Source organism: Camelus dromedarius, chromosome Y (genome assembly GCF_036321535.1).
Source record: "Camelus dromedarius isolate mCamDro1 chromosome Y, mCamDro1.pat, whole genome shotgun sequence".
NCBI lineage: Eukaryota > Metazoa > Chordata > Mammalia > Artiodactyla > Camelidae > Camelus > Camelus dromedarius.
In genome coordinates, this window is record NC_087473.1 from 5,551,776 (window position 1) to 5,569,462 (window position 17,687).

The following is a 17,687-nucleotide window of genomic DNA, read 5'->3' on the forward strand; positions in this document are numbered from 1 at the left end:
AAATCATTGTAAATCAATAAAAAAAAAGTTAAAACAAGGATAAACATGATCCTAAATATCACAGGCATAAATATAAGTTAGAGAGAAAAACAGTATGCAAAGAGTAGTTATACCAAAGTTTCCTTTTTTGTTTTCCTTTTAAGATAAGCAAAATCAAAAAACCTCTTGCCAGGTGCATCATGAAGAAAAGAGAGATGCTCCAAAGTAATAAAGTAAGAAATAAAATAAGGGAAACAACAATTGTTACCTCAGATACATAAAAATGGGATCATTTTGTCAACAGTTTCATGCCAATAAACTGGACAACTTAGAAGAACTAGACACGTGTCTAGTGAGAGACCGAGATAAGGTGAAACAAATAATTTGAACAAACTGATTAGTAGAAGAAAAATAGTATCTGCATTTAAAAAAAAAAATCCTTAAATACAAGTGCAGATTAAACAGCTCGCGTGGAGAACTGTATAAAAATACAAAGCAGAACTTATACTCTTTAAACTGTTACAAAATAGTGAAGATGATGGAAACTCCAAAATAAATTCTATGAAGCTTTCATCAACCTGATGGTAAAGCCAACAAACAAAGTAAGGGCAAAGAGAAATTCAAGCCAATAACTTGGATTGATATAGATGCAAAAATTCTACAAAATATTATTAGCAAACTAAATCCAGCAATACATAAAATGAATCATGCACCATGATCATATTGGATTAATTGCAGGGTCACAAGGGAGGTTCAACATACACAAATCAATCAGTTTGTTATAACAGATTAACAAAAGAAAAAGGAAAATCAAATTGGTCATCCCAATAAACCCATAAAAAGCATTTCACAAAATGCAACATTTATACTTTAAAACAACCACAACCACAAAAACAACAACAGCAACAACAATAGAAACCTCTTACCAAAGTAGGATACAGGAAATATATCTCAACATAACTAAAGTCATTTATTACAGACCCACAGACAACATAATATGCAAAGGTGAAAAACATAAACTCCAATTAAGGAATAAGACAAGGATGCCCACTCTCACCATTTCTATTAAACACAGTATGGGAAGTCCTAGCAACAGCAATCGGACAAGAAAAAAATTTATTCAAGTTGGATTGAAAGAAGTAAAACTATTATTATTTCAGATGACATGATAACCTATATAGAGAACCCTAAAATTTCTCCACACAAAAACAACTAAAACTTATACATACATTTAGCAAAGTAGCAGATTCATGATTAATATACAAAGACTGTCATACTTATTTACACTAACAATGAAATACTCCATAATTTAAAAAAATCCAAATGAAATCACATCAAAAAATGAAAAACTTATGAATAAACAAATATAATAAAATCAAGAAGACAGTGATAAAGAAACTTGCAGATGATGCAAAGAAGTGGAAAAATCTCATGGTCTTAGTTTAGAGGAATTAAAATTGTTACAATATAAATACTACAATAGATGTCTACAGATATAAAGTTATTCAGGTAGAACTACATGATATTTTCCACAAAACTAAAAACAGTCCTAATATTTGTATGGAACTGCAAAAGAACCAGAACTGCAAAAGAAACATTGAGGAAGAAGAACACAATTGGAGGCATAACCCTCCCAGATCTCGGACTTATTAAAAAAAATACAGTAATCAAAAGAGCACAATACTGGAAAACTAACAAACATTTATATCACTGGAACAGAACACAGAGGCAGAAATGAAACATGACACATATGGTCAATTAACTTATGACAAAGGAAACAAAAATATACAATACCTAAAAGACAGCCTTCAGCAAGTGATGAGAAAGCTAGACAGCTACATGGAAATCAATGAAATTAGTACACTCCCTCAAACTGCACAAACGTAAACTCAAAATATTTTAAAGATCTGAATCTAATACATGACAGAATAAATCTCCTCGAAGCTAACATAGGCAAAACAAGACATAAATTGTAGCAAAATTTTCTTATGTCACACTCCCAAGCTGAAAACTATAAAATCAAATTAAACAAAAGGTCTTAATTAAACTTAACAGCGTCTACACAGCAAAATAAACAAAATGAAAATATAAACTTCCAAATGTGAGAAAATACTTGGAAACAATGCTATCAACAAGAGGCTAATTACTAAAATGCACAAATCGTTCATACAACTCCATTTCAAACATTTAATAACAACTCAGCCAGAAAATGACCACAAGACAATTCTCTCAAGAAGACACACAGATGACAAACAGGAACATAAAAACTTGCTCACATTATTAATCATTATACAAAGGCAAGTCATAAATAAAATAATATTTTACCTCACACTAATGAGAAGGGCTGCCATCAAAATGTCTACAAGTAATGAAGGCTGGGGAGGTTGTGGAGGAAAAGGAACTCTCCTACACTGTTGGTGGGAATGAAAATTGGTGCAACCACTTTGGAAACAGTATGGAAGTTCCTTTAAAAAACAAAATAGACCTATCTTATGACCCAGCAATCCCACTCCTGGGCATATAAAACATATAAAACCCAAAGACAAAGAATCCTAGAGTAAAACATAAGAAGTACCCTCTGACATTGGACTTAATTGGATTCTACATATGTCTCCTCTGGCAAGGGAAGCAGAAGCAAAATTAAAGAAATATGATTGTATCACTCTAAACAGATTTACACTGTAGAGGAAATGAGCAGTAAAATGAAGTCAACCAACACAATGGGAGAATATATTTGCTAGTGATATTTTAGTATCAAGTGTTAATATCCAAAATACATGGCAAATTCATACCCCACAACAACAACAAAAAAGACCAAACAATCCAATTAAAAAAAAGTCCATAGAAACTGAATAGATAGATCAGACTCAATTTTCCATAGAAAACATAGAGTTGGCTAAATGATGCATGAAAATATGTTCAGATTTATAAATTATTAGGAAAGTAATAAACCAAAAATGAGACAAGACCTCACAGTTGTCAGAAGGCTCTCATCAAAAAGAAAAGAAATAGATGTTGGTGGAGAAAAAGGACACCATGGACACTGTTGATAGGAATGCAAATTATTGATTCCATTGTATATATACGTCAAATTTTCTTCATCCACTTTTCTGTCAAGGGATTTTGGGTTTGAAGGCCCCTTTGTGAAGGCTCTAGAGAATAAGCCCATATGCTGAACTGATAAAAAAAAGCTATTAGGAATGTCACATATTCAGGCTGCATAAGAAATGACCTACTCAATGTATCCATTATGGATGGCTGAATAGCCAATTATGGGTAAGTTCCTCAGAGGAGGACATCCTAAGACAGGCACAGCTGGCTGGATAAGAGATGGTGTATTTAATGAAGTTTCATGGTGAACTTTAAAACAATCCTTGATCATTTAACATCCTGTGCTTACTGCCGGAGCATGGGGACATTAATAGCTTCAGATTATTAACATTGTTAAAACTTAGATGATATGTGAGGCATTGTGCATGAGATATATAAACCCTTTTTCTAAGAATCAATAAACAGAGAACAGCTTCACTTCTCTCCACACAGTGTTTGTGTGTATATGGTATTGTACCACTGACAGGGTTAATTTAATTTGTTGGGAGAACCATAAAAGGATGTTGTATTATATACAAGGCTCTTTCTGCATCTATTGAGATGTTTATGTGATTTTTATTTCTGATTCTATTAGTGTGGCATGTTATCTTTATTGGTTTGAATATTTTGAAGTCTCCTTAAACCCAGGGATAATTCCCTTTACTCATAGTATATGATACATTAAATGTGTTGTTGAATTCATTTTGCTTGTGTTTTGTTGAGAATTTTGGCACATACGTTCATCAGGGATATTATCCTATACTTTGCATATAACGTCCTTTCTAGCTTTGTTTTGCAAATAAAGCTGGCATCATAAAACCAGTATGGAATTTTCTCCCGTTCAAATTTTTGGAAGGTTTGGGAAAGAATTGGTGAAAAATTGTCTTCAAATGTATGACAGAATTCACTAGCAAAGTCATCCTGTAAATAATTTCTCTTTTGGTAGGTTTGGATTAGTTATTTACTCATACACACTTTTGCTCTTTTTAAATTTCTAATTTCTTCTTGATTCAGTATTGGAAGACATATGTTTCTGGGAATTTGTCTTTTGTTCTAGGTCATTCAGACTTTTGGCTAGTGGTAATTTCTTATGATCCTATGTATCTCTGTAACATTAGTGGAAATATATTTTCTTTTATTTCTAATTTTATTTGAATCTCTATTTTCTTCATCAAACTAAACGTTTGTCAACTCTATGTTTAAAAGAAACAGACTTATGATTTTTTTATCAATTCCATTGTTTCTTTTGTTATTTGCCTTACTCAGATTCATTCAGTTTTCTTCCTTATTCTTTCTTTTTCTCCTAGATTCTTGAGTTGTAAAGCTAAGTAGTGTGAATCTTTGCATTACTTTATTATTAAATATTATTATATATTTATTTAATTATTTATTTATTTAATTTACTTATTAATTTGCTTATTTACTTATTTATCCGTTTATTTATCATTGAAGTACTGCCATTTACAATGTGTCAATCTGTGGTGTATAGCACAGTGTCCAAGTTCATGCATATATTTGTGTTCCTATTAAAGGTTACTTCACAATATTTAACATACAGCCCTGTGTCATACAAAAGAACTTTTGAAAATATCAAATTTTATATATAGTGGATAACATGTATAAACCTACAGCTTCCAAATATATCCTCTCCCAGACCCTTTCCACATGACCCATAAGAATATTTAGTAGATCTGTGAGTGTGTTTCAGTTTTGTAGATGAAATCATAGTGCCCTCATCCAACTTTTGTTTTAAGGTTCCATATATGTCATGTCACGTGTTATTTTTCTTTCTCTTTCTGGCTTACTTCAATTAGAATGACACTTTTTGGGGACACCCATTTTGTTGCAAATGTCATTGTTTTATCTTTTTTATGACAGAGTATTATTCCATTGTGTAAATATGCCACAACTCCTGTATCTTGTCATCTGTTGATGGACAATTAGGTTGCTTCCATGTTGTGGATGTTGTATATAGCACTTCTATGAACATTGGGGTGCAGGTGTTTTTTGAATATGGGTTCTCTTTGATATATACCCAGAAGTGGGATTGCTGGATTGTGCGTTAGTCTATTTTCAGCCTTTTATGGATTCCCCATCCTGTTTTCCACAATGACAGCATCAACCTTCATTCTTACCAACAGTTTAGGAGTGTTCCCTTTCTCCACAGCTTCCCCAGCATTTATTGTTTGTTAACTTTTGAATGATGGCCTTTCTGACTTTTGTGAGGTGATACAACATGACAGTTTTGATTTGCATTTCTCTGATAATTAATGATAGTGAACATTTTTTTTTTCATATATCTAATTGGCATTTGTATGTCTTTGTTGGAGAATTGCTTATTTAAGGTTTCTACCCATTTTCAGATTGTTTTTCTTTTTTTTTTATTATCATAAGTTTGTATGAACCCTTTATGTTTTGGAAACAAAGCCTTTGCCAGTTGCATCACTTCTAAATATTTTCTTTCATCCTGTAGTTTGTCATTTTGCTTTGTTTCATGGCTCCCTGTGTTGTGCAAAAGCTGATAAGTTTAACTAGGTCCAATTTATTAATTTTTCTCTTATATCCATTACCTGGGTAAGCTGTTGTAAGAGATCATTGCTGAAATTTATCTCACAGTGTTTTGCCTATGTTTTCTTCTAGGAGATTTACTGTGTCTTGCCTTACATTTAAGTCTTCAAAAAATTTTGAGTTTATTCTTGTGTATGGAGTGAAGGATTGTTCTAATTTCATTGCTCTGCATGCTGCTATCTAGTTTTCTCAACACCAGTTGGTGAAGAGATTGTCTTTTCTGTGTCATATTCTTGGCTACTTTGTCAAAGGTTATTTGAGCATAGGCCTGTAGATTTATTCCTAGGCTCTGTATTCTGTTCCATTGGTCCATATGCCTGTTTCTGTACCAATATCATGTCATGTTGATTTTCTTCTATCTCTGCAATAGTGTATGGAGACCAGGCTGGTTATTCCTCCAGCCTCTTTCTTTTTCTTCAATATTGCTTTGGAAATTATGAATCTTTTCTGATTGCATATAAATATTAGGATCATTTTTTCCAGTCCTAAAAAGAAGTTTTGCATAATTTGATAGGAACTCGCATTAATTCTGTGGACTGCCTTGGGCAGTATGGCAATTTTAAAAATATTGTCTCTTCCTTTACAAGACCATTGGATATCTTTTCAATTTTTAAAATCTTTTTTAATGTCCTCAATCAATGTTTTCTAGTTCCCCATGTATAAGTCATTCACCTCCTTGGTCAGATTTATTCCTAAGCATTTTATACTTTTGGGTGCAGTTATAAAAGTGGTTGTTTGTATATTTTGTTTTCCTGTTGATTCACTGGTAGTGTAAAGAAATGCAATTGATTTTTGTACAATATTCTGGCTACCTTGCCCAATAATTTTATTAGCCTAAGTAATATTTTGTGAGGCTTTTACAGTTTCCTATGTATAGTGTCATATCTGCATACCCTGACAATTTTACCTCTTCTTTTCCAGTCTGAATCCTTTTATTTCTTTTTCTTGCCTGATCGTTGTGGCTAGGCTTTCCAAGACTATATTGAATAGAAATTGTGAGGATGGGCAACCATGTCTTGTCTCAGATATTTGTGGGAAGTGTTTCAATTTTTCATCCCTGAGTATTTTGCTGGCTATATGTTTGTCATAAATAGCTTTCATTATGTTGATAATGGTCCCTCTATGCCCACTGGGATAAGAATTTTTATTGCAAATAGGTGTTAAATTTTATCAAATGCTTTTTCTGCATCTACTGAGATGATCATCTGGTTTTTGTCCTCTCTTTTGTTGATATGGTTTATCACAATTGATTGATTGATTTGCATTTGTTAAACCATCCTTGTGTTCCTGGGATGAACCTAAGTTGATCATGATGTATGATCTTTTATAACACGTTGTTGGATTCTGTTTGTTAATAATTTCTTAAGGACTTTTCATCTGATTATCAATGATATTGGCCTATAATTTTCTTTTAGGGTAGTGTCTTTGTCTGCTTTTGGTATCAGGTTGATGTTGGCCTTCTGGTGTGAGTTTGGGAGTACTCTCTCCATATCAATCTTTTGGAAGAGTTTGAGGAGGACTGGCATGGATTTTACTTTGTCTGTTTGGTCAGATTCCCCAGTGAAGCCATTTGGTTCTGAAATTTTGTTTGCAGAGATTTTTTTTATTTTATTGATAATTCTATTCCATTTCTGGTGATCTGTCTGTTAAAATGGTCAATTTCTTCTTGATGCAATATTGGTGGGCTGAATGTTTCCAGAAACTTCTTCATTTCTTCTAGGTTATCCAGTTTGTTTCCATACCGTTGTTCATGGTAGTCCCTTATGAAATTTTGCAAATTTGCTGTACTGTTTGTAGATTCTCCATTTTCATTTCATATATTTCTTGTGTTCTCTCTCTTTTCTTGTTGGTGTTCCTGTCCAGAGTTTTGTCAATTTTGTTTGCTATTTCAAAAAAGAGTTTTAATTTTTTTTCTACTTTTTAGTCTCTATATGAATTCTTTCAGTCTTGATCATTATTATTTCCCTCTTTCTGTTGACTTTTGGTTTTGTTTGCTCTTCTTTTAATGATTATTTTACATACAATGTTAGATTATTTATTTGAAATTGCTCTTCTACTTTGAGGAGGGCCTTGTCACTATGAACTTCCCTTTTAAGCCTGCTTTAACTATATTCCATAGACTCTGTGTAGTGTTATTTATCATTTTTCTCAAGATACTTTTTAATTTCTTCTTTAACTTCATCACCCCCCTACTTGTTTTAGTATCATGTTGTTTAATCCACATGGTGTCATTTTTTTCTCCCTGGTTTTTCTATGATTAATTTCAGTTTCATGGTATTATACTCAGGAAAGGTGCTTGAAATAATTTTTATTCTCTTAAATTTTTGAGGCTTCTTCTGTGCCTGAGTACATAATCTTTCCTAGAATATTTTCCATGTGCACTGGTAAATAATGTATATTCTCTTTTGGGGAGTTGTACTGTTTTGAACATATCAACCAAGTCCTAATATTTTATTTTATGTTTTAATGTCTTTGTTCCCTTATTAATTTTCTGTCTGAAAGACAACTCCAATGATGGTAATGGGGTGTTATAGTCTCCTACTATGACTGTTTTCCCATCAGTTTCTCCCTGTTTATCTATTAGTGTTTGCTTTATGTATTTAGGTGCTCCAATATTGAGTGCATATATCTTAAAGTGTGTAATACCCTATTTTTTTGTTCATCACTTTATCATTATAACATGTCCTTGTTTATCTTTCTTTATGGCCTTTGTTTCAAGTCTATTTTGTATGAAATCAGTACTGCTAGTCCTGCTTTCTTGTCATGTCCATTTGCCTGGAATATATTTTTCGATCCTCTGACTTTCAATTGATGTGTGTTCCTCTCCCTAAAGTGGGTCTATTGTATGCTTCATAATGTAGGGTCTTGTTATATTATCCCATCAGACAATATAGATCTTTTGATTGAAGCACTTATTCTATTAACATTTGTGATAATTATTTATAGATGGGTGTTTATTTCCATTTTGAACTTCAGTTTCCAGTTGATTTGGTATTTCATTTTGTTCATTTCCTTTTCTTTTGGTGGCTTGAAAACTTTCTTTTATTATCTTGGTTTCTTTTTGGTTTTGTGAGTTCATTGTAAGCTTTTGAATTTTAGTTACCATTTTTGTATGTATATGGGCCCATTAATATATCTGTTTATTTTAACTGATAGTAATAAAAATTCTAACCCATTCTACAGAGAACAGAAACAAGAAGTAAATACTCTGTATTGTCCTGTTTACCTCTCTGACCCTTAAAAACTTTGATGTCCTGCTTTACAACGTCATGTTTATTCTGTTATAAGTCATTGTAGCTATAGCCTGTCTAATTATGCTTTTCTCCTTTATATAGCATCCTGCTTCTTTTGTATTTAAAGGAGATCTTTCATTATTTTCTTTCTGTTGCTATGTTCTATTAGTATTTGTTTGTGTGGAATTTATTTATCTCTCCTTCTATTCCAAGGGATAGCCTTGCTTGATAAATTATCCTAAATCACATCTTCCTTTCATTCAGGACTTTGAATATGTCTTGCCACTGCCTTCTGACTGCTGTATGTGTGTAGGAAACGTGTTAAAAATTTTATATATATAATTATATATATATGTAAAGAATACCTAGAAATGAAGTTAACAAATAAGCTGAAAACCTATACATTAAATAATAGAAAACATAGATGAAGGAAATTAAAACTGATCCAAAGAAGTGAAAAGATCTCTTATGTTAATGTTGTGAAACAATATGGTTAAAACAACAATACTACCCACAGCAATCTATATTTAGTGTGATTCATATCAAAATACCCATGAGAATTTTCAATTAAATAGAACAAATAATTTCATAATTTATATGTAACCACAAAAATCATTAGTTGTGAATATAATTTTGAAAAATTTATTACGTCTAATAGTGTAAATTTCTCTGATTTTAAACAGTACTACAAAACTTTAGTAATTAAAACAACATGATACTGGCTAAAAACTGACACCAATGAATAGGAGAGAATAGAGTAAGCAGATATAATCACTATCACCTATGATAAATTAACCCATAAAAAAAGAAGGATGATCATAAAATGATGAAAAAATATTGTCCTCAATAAGCAGTGCTGGGAAGATTGATAGTGTAAAATATATATTAGGATATTTCCTCACATTGCATACAATCCATGAGCACAGAATATCTTTCTATTTATTATGTTTACTTATATTTCTTGCACCTGTTACAAATAGATTTATGTTTACCTCTTTTATTTCACTTATTAAATGTATTCCTATTTTATCCTTTTTGATATAATCGTACACACAATTGTTTTCCTAATTTCTCTTTCTGATAATGTGTTGTTAGTATATAAAAGTGCAACCGATTTTTGTATATTGATTTTGTATTCTTTAAGTTTAATAAGTTTGTTCATTATTTCTAACAGTCACTTGAGGAGTCTATGGAGTTTTCTATCTATGTGAAATTATGTCATCCGTAAAAGTTTTACTGTTTTTTAAATGTTGGACGCCTTTTATGTTATTTTCTTGGCTATTTTTTCTGTCTAGGACTTCTAGCAGTGTAATTTAGGACTTGTGAGAATGAGCTACTTTTTCTTATTACTGGTCCAGAGGAAAACGTTCCTGTATGTTAACATTGAGCTTGATGTTAGTCATGGTTTTTTTTCATATATGGCTTTTATTATGTTTAGTTACATTCTACCTAAAACAAATTTGTTAAGAATTTTTTCATAAAAAAGTAGTTAAGTTCTGTCAATAATTTTCCTACATCTATTGAGATTATTATTTTTGTATTCTTTGTTTTTTCAGGGATGGTATCACTTTTATTGATTTATATGTGTTAAATAATATTAATGAATCAGGACGAAATCCCAATTAACTATAGTTTATAATACTTATAATATGTCATGTATTCAGGTTGCTAATATTTATTTAGAATGGAATATACATATACTGAAGAAAAAATTACATTGTAGCTTGAGTGTACATTTATTTATTTAAAAATTTTATGTCTAATTTTGAATTTGGCTTATGTTTAATGGAAGTTATTTCTAAATAAAGAATATAACTTTTGGTAGAACTGGATTTATTACAGTTTACTGATAGAGAACATAGCTATTATTTACAATTAGAGCACAAAATGCTTGCCTTAAAATGCCATATTATATTAAGAATCCCAACTGTTTCAGGACTGAGAAACAAATTGTTCCCTAAAATGTATTTTCCTGGTCTTTTCCACACCAACACACATATACTGTTATTTGTTTGTTTGTTTGTTTGTTTCTTTGTTTGCCCCTTAATGGAGGCACTGGTTATGGAACCCAGTAACTTGTGCATAAGTTTATTTATCAACATCATTTTGGAACACTTAACACGAGCCACAAATTGTGGACTATAAAGATGCCTGGAAAATTTTTTTTCTTTGCAGGGACTGAAAAACCTCTGAATGAAAAAATGGCAAAAATAAACATTTGCAAGTATACAATAAGATTTTCTCTTTTGTAATTTTAAATTAAAATATTAAATTAGATTTGTTTTACTTATAATGCTGAATTACAATTGAAAAAAAAAATTCCCCCTCCCCTTGGGATTCCTTAAATTTGATTGATTATTTTAATCTAATTTTATTTTATAAATATTTACCATTTATTTATAAACATACCAAATAAAATGATATTTATTCTGCTCATTGTTTGAATATAGAGCTACTTAATGTAAAGCACACAGATAAACTACTACTTCCATATCCAAATCAAATTTTTTTTAATTTAATTACAAATGATAATGAAATAGTTATACCATTTTTGTACAGTTTTTACACAAATTTCAATTTAAATTCCAAAACTTTAAAATTACTTTATTTATTTAGAGCATTATTTATACTCTGTTCACCAATTTGGTATACATTTGTGTACAAAAGGAAGGAAATTGGTTTTATTTCATAGACCCTAAATTTTATTTATTTAAAAAGATTTTGTGGGAATAATATTTGCAGATCACACTGTAAAAATAAACATCCTATATGTTTCATTTTAACTGGATGAATGAGAAGTAAACACTGGCTGAAAGTTACACTTGGTTTGCTAGGAGACCAGTTATTTTGTGATGTCACAGCTTCTCAGGTTGAGAACCACTGTGATGGCCTAGCAGTTTATGTGTGCAGGCCTGCCAAAGCAGCATTTGAAGCTGCAGTGCTCAAAATCATGCAGATTAGAAAAGGAGCTGTAGAAAAAATTATTTGAGAGGGCAGATGTTTCTTCAGAAATTCAAGATGTGTTTTCTAAAGATGGACCAACTTGTTCAGGAAAGTCCAGTAGATCTCTATTGTGTGATCAAACATTATCTGGGGAACTGGACTTGAGGTCTATGATTGAAGAAAATGCTTCTTAGACTTTGTGTGAAGAATCCTTGATAAAAAGACCATGTTACAAACATTGTGTCTCTGAACCAGATGAAGATAATGATTTTTGTTCTCTGACATTTCCAAGAAAACTCTGGAAAATGGTTGGGAGTGACCAATTTCAATCCATCTGGTGGGATGATAATGGAACTTCCATAGTGATCAATGAAGTTGTCTTTAAGAAGGAAGTTTTGGAAAGAAAGGCCCCTTTCAGAATATTTGAAACAGGAAGTATGAAAAGCTTACTTATACAGCTTAACCTTTATGGGTTTAGTAAATAGTGGCAGAATTTTCAAAGATCTACTTGTCTAGCTGAATTTCTGGCAGAAGAAAAAGAAGTCTGTGTTTTAAGCAAGGTATTCAGAAATTTTAGTCAGCACTTCATTACTTATATAGAAAATTTTATTTTGTACATCAATCTCTGGTAATATAAATGTAAAGGTAGATTTTGAAAATTGTATAAAACTACTAAAGCTAAAATTCTTTATTTTTTCTAAAATGAGGACAGTGCATTAAGTATTCAAGATTATGAGAAACTTTGCTAGCAGCTATGAATCGTATCATAAATCAAAATAAAGGTATTAAAGCTGCTTTTAAAAAGGGTCATTCACCGTTACTGCAAATGCTAATGTTTTTAATTTGATGACTATACTATTTAAATGTGTATTATCCAAATAAGGAATTTCAAAAAATTGTCAGGAGTGTTCATATTTTGATGATATTATCTTTGTATAGTAAGTGTGAAGTATGAGGTTTTATACAGTAGGCTTATTTTAGTGTTGTATATTGGTTGAAACTTTTACTAAAATCTTTCTCCTTTGTTTGTAGCTGCAGATCTATCTTAATCCAAACTTTAAAGGATGCTGTCCCCAGCTTTTACTGAGAATAAAAAGAAGAGTTGGGGTTAAAAATGATTCTCTGGTATCTTCATTGTCTCAAGATTTCAACAAGAAGCACTTTAAAGCAGGGGGTAATTTGGATAATCATAATTCTGGTTTTGTGGCTGACACTAGTGGAGAAAGTGCAATTTTACCTTCTGAAATTTAAACATGCCTCTAATAAGAAAGCCTTCTACTAGCCACATAATTTGTGATACAAATACCCCGATGAGAGGTGATTTTTCTCCTGCATCATCAATGTCAGTTAGACCAGCAGAAGAAATTGCAGTGGATCAATGCGCTATTTTAAATCAGTTGACCACTTTCCACGTGCACTCACAAAGAAGCTACACTTAAGCAAATGGCCGTGTTTTGAATTTCATTACAATTACAACTTCCAATTCTCAGAACAGCAACTTATCTCCCATACATAGCAATTATATTTTACTGATGGTGGAGCCTTCTACTTTTCCAAATAAATATCACAACATATCAGCCAATGAAGGTCCTTTTTCTAAACTTTAAGGAGAGAGCAACCCAAGGTTTCAAGTGCCAGTGATAGCTGATATCAGCTAACTCTCTTTCACGGCCTACTCATCAGCCAACTGCAGTTAATGAACATCATCCTAATTACACATGATCTACCGGAGGACTAAGAGTTTATGCATGATAACAAAGATTAAAATTGATGTTGGCAAATGTCAACAAATATTTGCAATTTTCTTATTTGAACAATAAACATACATGTGTAACTGTGTTTCCTTGTTTTTTTTAAAATACAGTTAAGAGTAAAGTGGGAGACTAAGTTACCATTTAAAGAAAAAAAGAGATATTTGATTGATATGATCATCTGATGGAACAATGTGGAAGTAAATTTGAATAATTTCTTGTAAGGAAGAAGAGAAAATGGAAGAATTTGGGAAAAGACTAAAAGATTTAGAGCGGGAAAAGTACTAACTGGCTTCTGGTTCATCCTGGAAAACATTAAAAGTGTTAAGGTAGGAATGGTTGGAACAGGAGATAAATGCTGGAACTGGCCCAGGGATCATGGTGTCTATTATGTCATCCCTGGAATAATAAAGGTCACATGATGTAGTCTCAGATGGCACATTCAGCATGTAGTAGAATTTAAGAAGTAATTTTATCTATGGTCTTCTTTGTGCTGTTTTAAAAGCATTCCAATTTGTGCTTTCATATCCTCCCCTCAGATGTCTACACTTTATTTTCTGGTGAATAATTTATGTTGCTTTTATGTTGCAGCCAAAGACAAGCTTACATCCTCAGGTTGGCTCTTATTGCCTTTCCAAATCTAAGCCCACAAATTCAACATAGTTTAGTCATTTCTTTACAGATCTGGCATCTGACTACCTTGGCATATCTTTATGTTTCACTGTATCTGGAGATATATCCAGGCAAATGCTTGTCAACGATGTTAACTACAAACTCACAACTATTGTTCCAGCTCATCCTTGGACTTAGGATGTCCTCCTTTTACCTACGTAGACTTTCCCAGTCTCAGCACAGAAACCGCCTCCTCCAGATGTTTTCTGTCTATCCCCCTTTCCTTGTCTATCTTGGGTACCAGCACAGTAAGCACAGCACATGCCACAGGATGCATTTTAGTATTTAGTGAGTGAAAAATACATGTTGACTTTAAGCAAAATCAAATTTCTGACAACAAAACTCTCATGGTTTTCAAACTATTTCGTTATGGTCTTTACTCTTCACCACAAACTAGCTCTTTTCATAACCCAAGGACTAGTCACAAATTACAAAAAGTGGAGCTATGTAAAGTAGACAAAGTATTATTTTCTTCTTAATTCATGCCTCCAGGGGACTAAAGCATTCCATTCTCATTTGCTGGATATATTCCTGTCTCTTCCTCACCCACCCAACACAAAATAAATGATTCTCATCCCCATAATAATAACAATATTGTCTTCAAATTAATTTACTTCTTAGAATCATAGCTATGTCCAGAAGGGATAGTGCCATTACAAACATTTAAAGTAGGTTAATACACCCTAAATAAATTGTGCCCCTTCTAACCTTCACACAGGAAGTATCTAAGAGATACTAGAACCTTACTTGGGTTGGTCGTATTCAGTAACCAAATTGCAATCTAAAATGTGTGGACTAGAAAGAGTTGAGGTTGGTAGAATTAAAAATTTGTCCAAATGGAAAAATACCAAATTTCTGCAGAAAGTAGGAAATATAAAATATTCATGGAAGACAATTTTCCATTAATTTAAAATAAAAGATGAAGCATTTTCAGAATGTGAAATGCCCTGTAATGTCAGAAAAATTGTAGGCAAGGTCAGGGAGCCTAAGGCTTCTGCTCACAATCATGCAGCCTGTGTCAGCTAATAATAATAGAATGGCAATGTTAAGTCCTGGAAATATGTCACCAGTTGTGAAGAAAGCCTTTGATAATCTGGAGAATGGGCAAATGGACAAAGGTAAGCTCTAGCCACATCCCACCAATATGACTTTTACCAAGAGAAGAAAAGAGCCCACTTGCAGCAGGAGAACTGGTTCTGGACAGCATTGGTTTTTCCTACAACAGAAACATGAAGCTTTTAAGTTTGCCAGCTCAAATCTCATGGTGGTTATGTTGTTGTTTACATTAGCAGTCTGGGGTTCAGATGGGCTGGTTCAGAAGCTAGTTTCCAGCTCTCTTCTCAGACAGTGTGTCTTACCGTGATCATCTTAACAAGGTTATATACTGATAAATCAAAAGCTACAGTTTACTTTCAAAATTAGAAATTCTAAAGAAGAATACTGTTTGTCCATCTGTAGTTTTCTACCTGGGATAATCTAGACTATTGACAAAAGTACAAAAGTTTGCTGGTGCTTTGAAAACTATTCTCTGAGCTCTGCCCACTGAATTCTTCCCACTAAATACTACAAATCTGTCTACCACTGTGTGTATGTGTGAAGATGGATTGTTAAGCAGTAACTAAGTTTGTCTCATTTGAGTCATCACTGAATAATTCTTCTGCATCTGGTAGGAACTCTGTGAATTAAGAGTTTCATTGAGCCACCAGATTTTCTTCAGATCAGGAAGAGGTAGATTATATTTCTCCCAATATACTAATTGTTACCTGTTCACTGAATCCCGAGTTGATGCTAGGGATAATCCACTGAATCCTTGAACTGGACTGAGGCATATACATTCTGCAGTCCCCAGAGCCCAGCACAGGACTGTGTCTCCTTTTTAACTTAAGCATATGTCTAAGATATTTTCTTTTCATTCTCATTGTTGATACAATTTATTTTGGCTTTGAACACCCCTTGACTTATTTATGGAGACTGAAACACAGACTTATTCCCATTCACCTAGAAATTGCAATAACCTTTCTTTCCTTGGACTACCTGGAGTAGAGTGAGCATAGTCATTAGTTTGAAAGCAGTGCTCAGTCCTAATAATGCAGAACATTTACACTTCTTTGCCCAGCACTTTAGCAAGAATGTTGTTGTGGATCACAGGGATTATCCTCACAACCCCTAATGCAACCATGGGAAAACAGCACATTGTTATCCAAAATCAAGTCTTTGTCAGTATTGCATTCCCATTGCCAAACTGTTAAGAAGTGTAGGAGTTCTGAGATTTTACCATGCTGAGATTTTTAGCAACTGAGCATGTTCCTTTCTTGTAGATGCTGTCGGGGATATGAGACTCTCGGTCAGAGACAGTGAAATTTATCACTTACAGCAAAAGCAGCCAGGGTTAATTTTATACCTATTCCCTAATCTCAGATGAATACACAGTGTAAAATTTTGATGCCTACAGAAGCAGTGGGCTGTTATGATGAAGAAATTTTAAGTCATGGGAAAACACTAATTTTATTAGTATCTTTATGAATTATTTATTAGAATCACTTATTTATTAGTATCTTTACCTAGGATAAATACATCATGACTCAAGGTTTCTTGCTGCAAAAACAATCATGAGAAATGGCATGGAAAAAATGATCATTGCCTTTCCATTTTTCCTTCCACTTTTATTGAGATATAATTGGCATAAAATATTGTGTAAGTTTAGGTGCACAGGAAAATGATTTTATTTACATATATCATGAAATAGATATCATAGCAACTATAGGGAGAATTCATTTTCTCATTTAGATACATTACTAAAGATATACAATTTGGTTTTTTGTTGTGATGAGAAATCTTATGGTCTACTCCTTTAACAACATTCATATATAACATAAAGCAGTATTACTTGTGTTTATCATGTTACTGTGTGGCCTCTCTGTAACATGTTTATTTTATGGCTGGAGATTTGTAACTTTTGAGTGCATTAATCTAATTCTCCTTTCCCAACCCCTGCCTCTATTAACTACAAATATGTTTTTTTTCTATAATTATGTTTGTTTGTTTTTGAAGTGTACTTTAATCTATAACACTATGTTAGATTCTCTTATGCACCTAGTGTTTGCAAACTGTAATAAATTTCAAACTGATCAGCAGAATAAATCTAGGTATAACATGTTGCTATTTAAAGATATTTCATAGTTATTGACTCTTCCGCATATAGTACATTTCTTGTCCCTGACTCATTTAATTTGCAACTGGAAATTTTTCTCTCTTAAATTTCCACAACTATTTCTTTTCCTTCACCCTATTTCCCTCCTTCTTGTTAACAACCTGTTTCTTTCTATATCTATAAATTCTTTTCTGTATTGTTATGTTTGTTTGTTTTAAATTCCAAATATAAATAAAATTAGTAACATTTGTCTTTCTCTCTCTGACTTATTTCACTTATCATATTACCCTCTTTTTCTAC